The sequence below is a fragment of the Antechinus flavipes genome, chromosome 1, assembly GCF_016432865.1.
Source record: "Antechinus flavipes isolate AdamAnt ecotype Samford, QLD, Australia chromosome 1, AdamAnt_v2, whole genome shotgun sequence".
NCBI classification, from domain to species: Eukaryota; Metazoa; Chordata; class Mammalia; order Dasyuromorphia; family Dasyuridae; genus Antechinus; species Antechinus flavipes.
The window spans coordinates 86253036-86259696 of record NC_067398.1 but is presented as its reverse complement, the minus strand read 5'-3'; the positions used below and the strand labels follow the sequence as shown (position 1 = coordinate 86259696).

Sequence of the window (6661 nt, the reverse complement as noted above, 5' to 3'; positions counted from 1 at the left end):
AGGGGATCCAGCTTTATTAGGATGATATACATTTTTAGGGAGGTCTCAAGAGAATACAATTAACTGGTTTATTTAGCATCAAGACAAATGTTGTTAGTGCCATATAAGATGGATGAAGATATGCATCCCTATAACAAAAAAATGGTTTAACCACAGGCCTTTCTTAATCACTTATCAACTTTTGGCAGATAGAAACCATCATTTGTTGTAGAATTAGATCAATCATACTAAACCATGCAATACTAGATAACTATTGTCTCCTAAATTCCACTTAGTACCTTGTAAGCCTCCTTGTTTCAAGTTCAGAGTTCGGGCCCATAACACATTTCCCCTCTTTTTTTTATTTTTCTTGCTTTTTAAAGAACATGATTAAATCAGAAATATGCTTAGTATGACTTAATATATGTTATGGGTATTGCATTTTTTTGTTGTCTCAATGAATGGGGGAAGAGATGGAAGGAGGGAGAGAATTTGGAACTGGAAGTAAAAATAAGTTTAAAAATAGTTTTGTCAAGATAAAAAAATGCCAAAAGTTGATAAGTGACTGAGAAAAGCCTGTGGTTAAACCATTTTTTGTCATAGGGATGCATATCTTCATTCATTGCTCATTTTACTTCGTATCAGTTCACATGTCTTCTTAGTTTTTTTTCACCCCTTTCATCATTTTTTATACACTATACTATTACTTTCATATACCATAATTTGTTCAGCTGCTCCCACATTGATAAGTATCCCCTTAGTTTCTAATTCTTTACCAGCATACAAAAAGGTTTGCTATAAATATTTTTAAACATATAGATCCTTTCTCTTTTTCTTTGATCTTCTTCGGGTGTAGAACCAGTAGTGACATTACTTAGTCAAAAGGCAAACACAATTTTATAGCCCTTTGGCCATGGCTCCAAATTATTCTACAAAATGGTTAAACTATTTCACAGCTCTGACAACAATGCATTAGTGTGCCTATTTACCCAAATCCCCTCCAACATTCCTCCTTTCCATTTTCTGTCATAATAGTTAAAGTGATTGATCAGAGAGGATACCTCACAGTTGCTAAAATTTTCATTTCTTTAATTATATATGATTTAGAACATTTATGAATTGTTTTGAATTCTTCATTTGAAAATCACCTCTTCATGCCCTTTGACCATTTAACAATTGAGTGATGGAAAATTACTTTTTAAAAATCCTGGACCATTTTTGGTAAATATTTTTCTACACAAATCCTGGGAGATGCCTCCCTTTAAATACCTCAGGGTAATCTTCACCTTTGATTCTAGAGTGAAAGTAACAAATGGTCAAAGATAACTTGTGGGTTCAATTGGTCTCCATGTAGTTTTAAAAGAAAGACAGTTGCAAGGGTTACTGAAAGGCCCATCTGTTGAGTTTAAAGAAGGAACTGGGAATTACTTATATAGGATAGGCAGACTCAAATGGCTTACAATCTGTATCACAAAAAGGAGTATGCAATGAAACAATTAGCATTGATTAAGAACTTACTATGTGCTATGTTCTGGGACTTCAAAAACAGTTCTTGCTCCTAAGAAACTTGTAAGGTATCTAAGGGAGACAACAACTGCATTTATAGGAATATTAACAAGTAGATGTAAGATGATTTGGGGGGGAGGGAAGATAGTACCAGTTGGAGGGGCTGAGCAGAGGAAGAAAAGGCTCATGTAGAAGCCACAATGATGAAATCAAAGACTCCTTGGCAATTTGAAGTACTGACACTTTCAGAGGAACATGGGCCATATGGGTTGTTCACATGTTTTATCTTTTCACTACATACTTCCTTTTCTGTTCACACATTCTCCAGATATGTATTCTGTGATACTGCACACATTTAAGTTGTCATTGGTGATGTGCATCAGGCTGTATATATTCACAAGTATTTTTCACATTAACCTCTAGGTAACTTAAATTTTTAGTTCTTTCAAGATCATGGTTCCCATGCTTTTCAACCACATAGTAGTCACTGGGAGAATATTAGAACTAAAGAGATGGGTTTTTGCAGCATTGAGCAGATTAGGATCATTGAAAGCAATGGACAATTTCCCAAATGTGATACAGCTGATTCTGCTCCTACATCGTTCTGGGCCTAACTCATTACTTTCATGGTCTAAATAGCTAGAAACAGAACAGAATGGCTCTAGTCAAGACACTTTTTTACTTCCATGAACCATTTTATTAGCATTTCTTTCTTTTCCTTAAGTGTAATTCAAAAGAAATTAAGACTATATTCATCTCAATGATGGCTCCTCAGAACTATTTCTTTTTAAAGGTCACAAACCTTATGGACTTAATGCTGCCGTTGTACTTTCTTCCTCTTTAAAAAATGACCTATTATAATTCTTTTAAAAAAATTTAAATTTATTTCCTTTCATTTTTCACTCATCAATAATTCAGGTATATCCCAACAATATTTCTATAAAAAGTATAGGAATAGAGAGCCTGCTTGGAAGCAACAGAAAATTAGAAAGAAACACATGAAGGTACAAGTTAAACAAATACCCTTCCATAAGTCACAGTTCACCTATACAACCCAAATCAAAGATTTGTTCATTTCACAATTAGAAAGGTTACTATATCCTTTGAGAGGAAGCATGAATTTGTTTTTTTTATTATTATTATAATAACTTTTTATTGACAGAACCCATGACAGGGTAATTTTTTTACAACATTATCCCTTGCATTCACTTCTGTTCCAAATTTTCCCCTCCCTCCCTCCCTCCACCCCCTCTGCCAGATGGCAAATAGTCCTATATATGTTAAATATGTCACAGTATATGCTAAATACAATATATGTTTGCAGAACCGAACAGTTCTCTTATTGCACAGGAAGAATTGGATTCAGAAGGTAAAAATAACCTGGGAAGAAAAACAAAAATGCAAACAGTTTACATTCATGTCCCAGTGTTCTTTCTTTGGGTGAAGCTGTTTCTGTCCATAATTGATCAATTGAAACTGAATTAGATTTTTTCTTTGTCGAAAAAATCCACTTCCATCAGAATACATCCTCATACAGTATTGTTGTTGAAGTGTATAATGATCTCCTGGTTCTGCTCATTTCACTCAGCATCTGTTCCTATAAGTCTCTCCAAGCCTCTCTGTTTTCATTCTGCTGGTCATTTCTTACAGAACAATAATATTCCATAACGTTCATATACCACAATTTACCCAGCCATTCTCCAATTGATGGGCATCCATTCATTTTCCAGTTTCTAGCCACTACAAAGAGACCTGCCACAAACATTTTGGCACATACAGGTCCCTTTCCCTTCTTTAGTATCTCTTTGGGGTATAAGCCCAGTAGTAGCACTGGGAAGCATGAATTTGTCATGCAGACCTCATGTTTTGTGAATTGATCAGTCACTTTGTAGATCAGAATATAAGCAAAAACTTTAAGACAATAGAAATTTGTTTTGCTTTGTTATCTGAAGTTCCTTTGGTGAGAGGAAGATAAGAGAAAAGAAAGTGTGTAGGGATATTTAGTTTTCAGATTTTTACTTTGGATAATAGGAAATCCTATTTAATGACTCTACTGATACTAGCTAAAGAATTATTTGAAAAATATTGTCAAATACTGCTTTCACCCCAGACCAAAGTTTGCCAGATACTAAACACACAAAGATATGTGTGTGTGTGTGTGTGTGTGTGTGTGTGTGTGTGTGTGTAATTAAAATTAACTTTCCTAAAGATTCCCAGAAGCTTCAAATATACACTGACCTCTTTTTCTGTATGGTTAAGAAATGAAGGACATTGCTAAATTAGTGACCAAATTTGTTAATATCAGTTTAATGTGACTCCTCCACTCTCTGTTTGCTCCTATCTTAGCATGTTATATGCTATCATTAACAAAAGAAAAAAAAATTACTCCAACATTTACTTATTACATTTCTAAAGTGCCTTTCCTCCTCAGAGCCCAACTACTTTAACAGTATATTGGGGACTGCTATGTTTTCCTGCATGAGTCCCCACTGTGTGGGATCTTGCAAGGATAGTAGATAGTCCTGGAGTTCATATGAAGGTTCTACCATTGGGTAGAATATGTGTTGTTCAAAAACTGGTAGGGTAGAGGCAGGATTAGGGAGGTGGGGGCTAGGCAATGTTAACCAAAGCTGAAGACCAACCAGGAAGAAGATTAAAATAATTGGAACAGGTATCTTCTTCATTTGCTATAGGAGGAATAAAAGCTCCAGGAAGTCCTGGGGTAGACTCTAGGCTTAATTCCACAGTCAGTGATTCCTTCCTTTTCTTTTTCTTTTTCTCAGGCTGCCTGGGATTTTCCCAATTTCACATTAAGTCTGTAACCACTTACAATCGGTTTGTTGAATTATTTCTCAGCAGTCATGTTGGCAGCTTGCCTTCTAGCAAAATGGATGAAAGCACACTGCTACCTCTGTACAACTGGTATCATTCAGACCTCACCAAATTGGTGAAAGTGATTTCTGAAATCAATGTCACTGATTGTATCTCCCAGACCACCAACAAATAGTGCAGTAATGGTCTTATCATCCAGCAAGCCCAGACTAGAAACTTATCTGCCACAGAATCATTGACACCATATGATCAGGAAGAGAACATCAGGATTTTTAGGCTTTTCTTATCTGTATGGAAACTCTTACATTCTCCTTTCATCCAGAAAAAACAAATGCGAGGATGAATCCGTCTGGAGTAAAGGAGCCCTGGCCAATTTGAATAGCATGTCATAGGTAGTTGTACCTTCCTAAGAATACCAACTGGCTGAGTTCCATCAGAATTAGAAATCTCTCCCTCAACATTCTAGGTGTAGTATTCTTTGTTCACATAAGTCTTAGACTTGTCATCCTTACCGGATAATTCTGCATCACAGACCTGAATAGTTAGGCTGTATTTTAGGTCCAAAAGGCAGTTCAGACTTTTTTTTTAAGTTTGCTGTAGGTATGGCAGACTTCAGTCTTAAACTGCATGCAAACACTGGGGCACTAGTGGAACACTGTGCACGGTCTAGCACAAATTTTGCATTATTTTCTATATTTTTCTTTAGTCATCCAGGTGTAGAGATTTCTTCCAAGGCATTTCTGACACAAAAGGCGGAGTCCAAGTCTTCTCAATCCTGCCTGTTGTAGGTTTTGGCAGTAACCACAGTACTGTCAGCACAATTAGGAGTCATGGAACTACAGCCCCATGAAGCAATGAACAGCAATACTCTCCACAATTCTTTCTAACATTTTATTCCCCTTCCAAATTCCTATTATTCCCTACCTTCTGGCTCTGAAGTAGCTTCTAATAAAACACATGCTATAAATTTGAGTCAATCTCAATAATAATCCTTTGCATGTATATAAGACTTTAGAATTAATAACATGGTTTCAGTATATTAAATCAGTTAAAATGAAAAATAAGCCTACCAGGTAGATAGAATTAGGCTATGTGCAAGTCTTTAACCTAAGAAGGCTTCTAAAATATTTGGGGTACATAAAATGATAGAAAAAGAATCATTCTTTCCTTTTCATTTCCCACCTGAGTTATCAATATGCTCATTTTTATTTGTTATTTTTGATTTGATGCCTGTTCAAATGTCAAATAACAACTCAGCAAGCTGACAGAAGGATCAAAAACTTTGTAAGGAACTGATCCTACCCTTCTTCCTCCCTTTCCCACCCCTTCTCCTTCATTGAGCCCATGCAAGAAAGCAAAGGGCAATTGCCTGAGGATGGAGAATGTGCAATGCTGCAGAGGAAACAGAAGATTCAACTGAATCTCATACTGCTCAGATAGTCTAACCTGTCAACTATTCCACCAAAATATCAATTTCCAATCCCAAAATGGGAACATTTACAAAGAAGTTCAATGGATCCTTACTTGAAAGCATTCTAACTCACAATATTCATATCTCTTCTACACAAGATGTCATACCACCAAAGAAATTCGATATATGCATTTCAGCTTCTAGTAATGAATAGAAATGGAAATGGCTGGCAGTGGCCATGGTGCTACCAGCAAAGGTAGGAGATGCAGCACAGAACACAGGGCATCCAACTACAATCTTAGCAGCCCCTCAGCAAGCAGCACTGCTCTCCATTATCCTTTATAATATTTTATTCCCTTTCTAAGTTTCTAATAATTTTCTCCTGGTGAAGTAGCATCTAACAAAACTATTTTACCAGTTTGTTGGTAAGTCATGATCTTCCTATTACAAACCATCAAGTAAAATTCACACTCCCCAAAATTATGAATTCTCCCTAGATTCAGCCAATAGACACCTTAATTATTAATAATAGACAACTAATAAAGAGACAACAGGCACAGAGCAGAGGAAAAAGTAGTAGATTAAAAATAAAGGACATGTTTTATTCTTAGCTCTTCTGCTTCTGGTGAAATATTTGGTGAATTACTAGTTATTTTATACCAATAGCTGTGAGTATCATTTTGGTGTGTGCACTTATCTGGGTCTCAGCTTTCTTATCTGTAAGATGAGTGATAGGGATTAAATGGAATCCAAATCTGAGCTCTAAATTCTATCTCTATATAATTCTATACGTATGTAACAGAGATAACCCCACAATGGGAAGAGGAACTCTAAGCAGGCAAATACTTTGCAGTATTCTCTGCCTGTTTAATTTATCACATGGAGACTTGGTGAATCTACTTCTAGAGAGGTGTGCTGGAGGGGACAGGCCCT

At 36.0% G+C, this 6661-nt stretch overlaps 1 pseudogene; it reads right to left on the bottom strand.

Annotated features, from left to right (window-relative positions):
- Positions 1–4080: 4080 nt before the first annotated feature.
- LOC127544179 (pre-mRNA-splicing factor RBM22-like) lies at positions 4081–5149 on the bottom strand (annotated as a pseudogene).
- Between the last annotated feature and the right edge of the window lie 1512 nt (positions 5150–6661).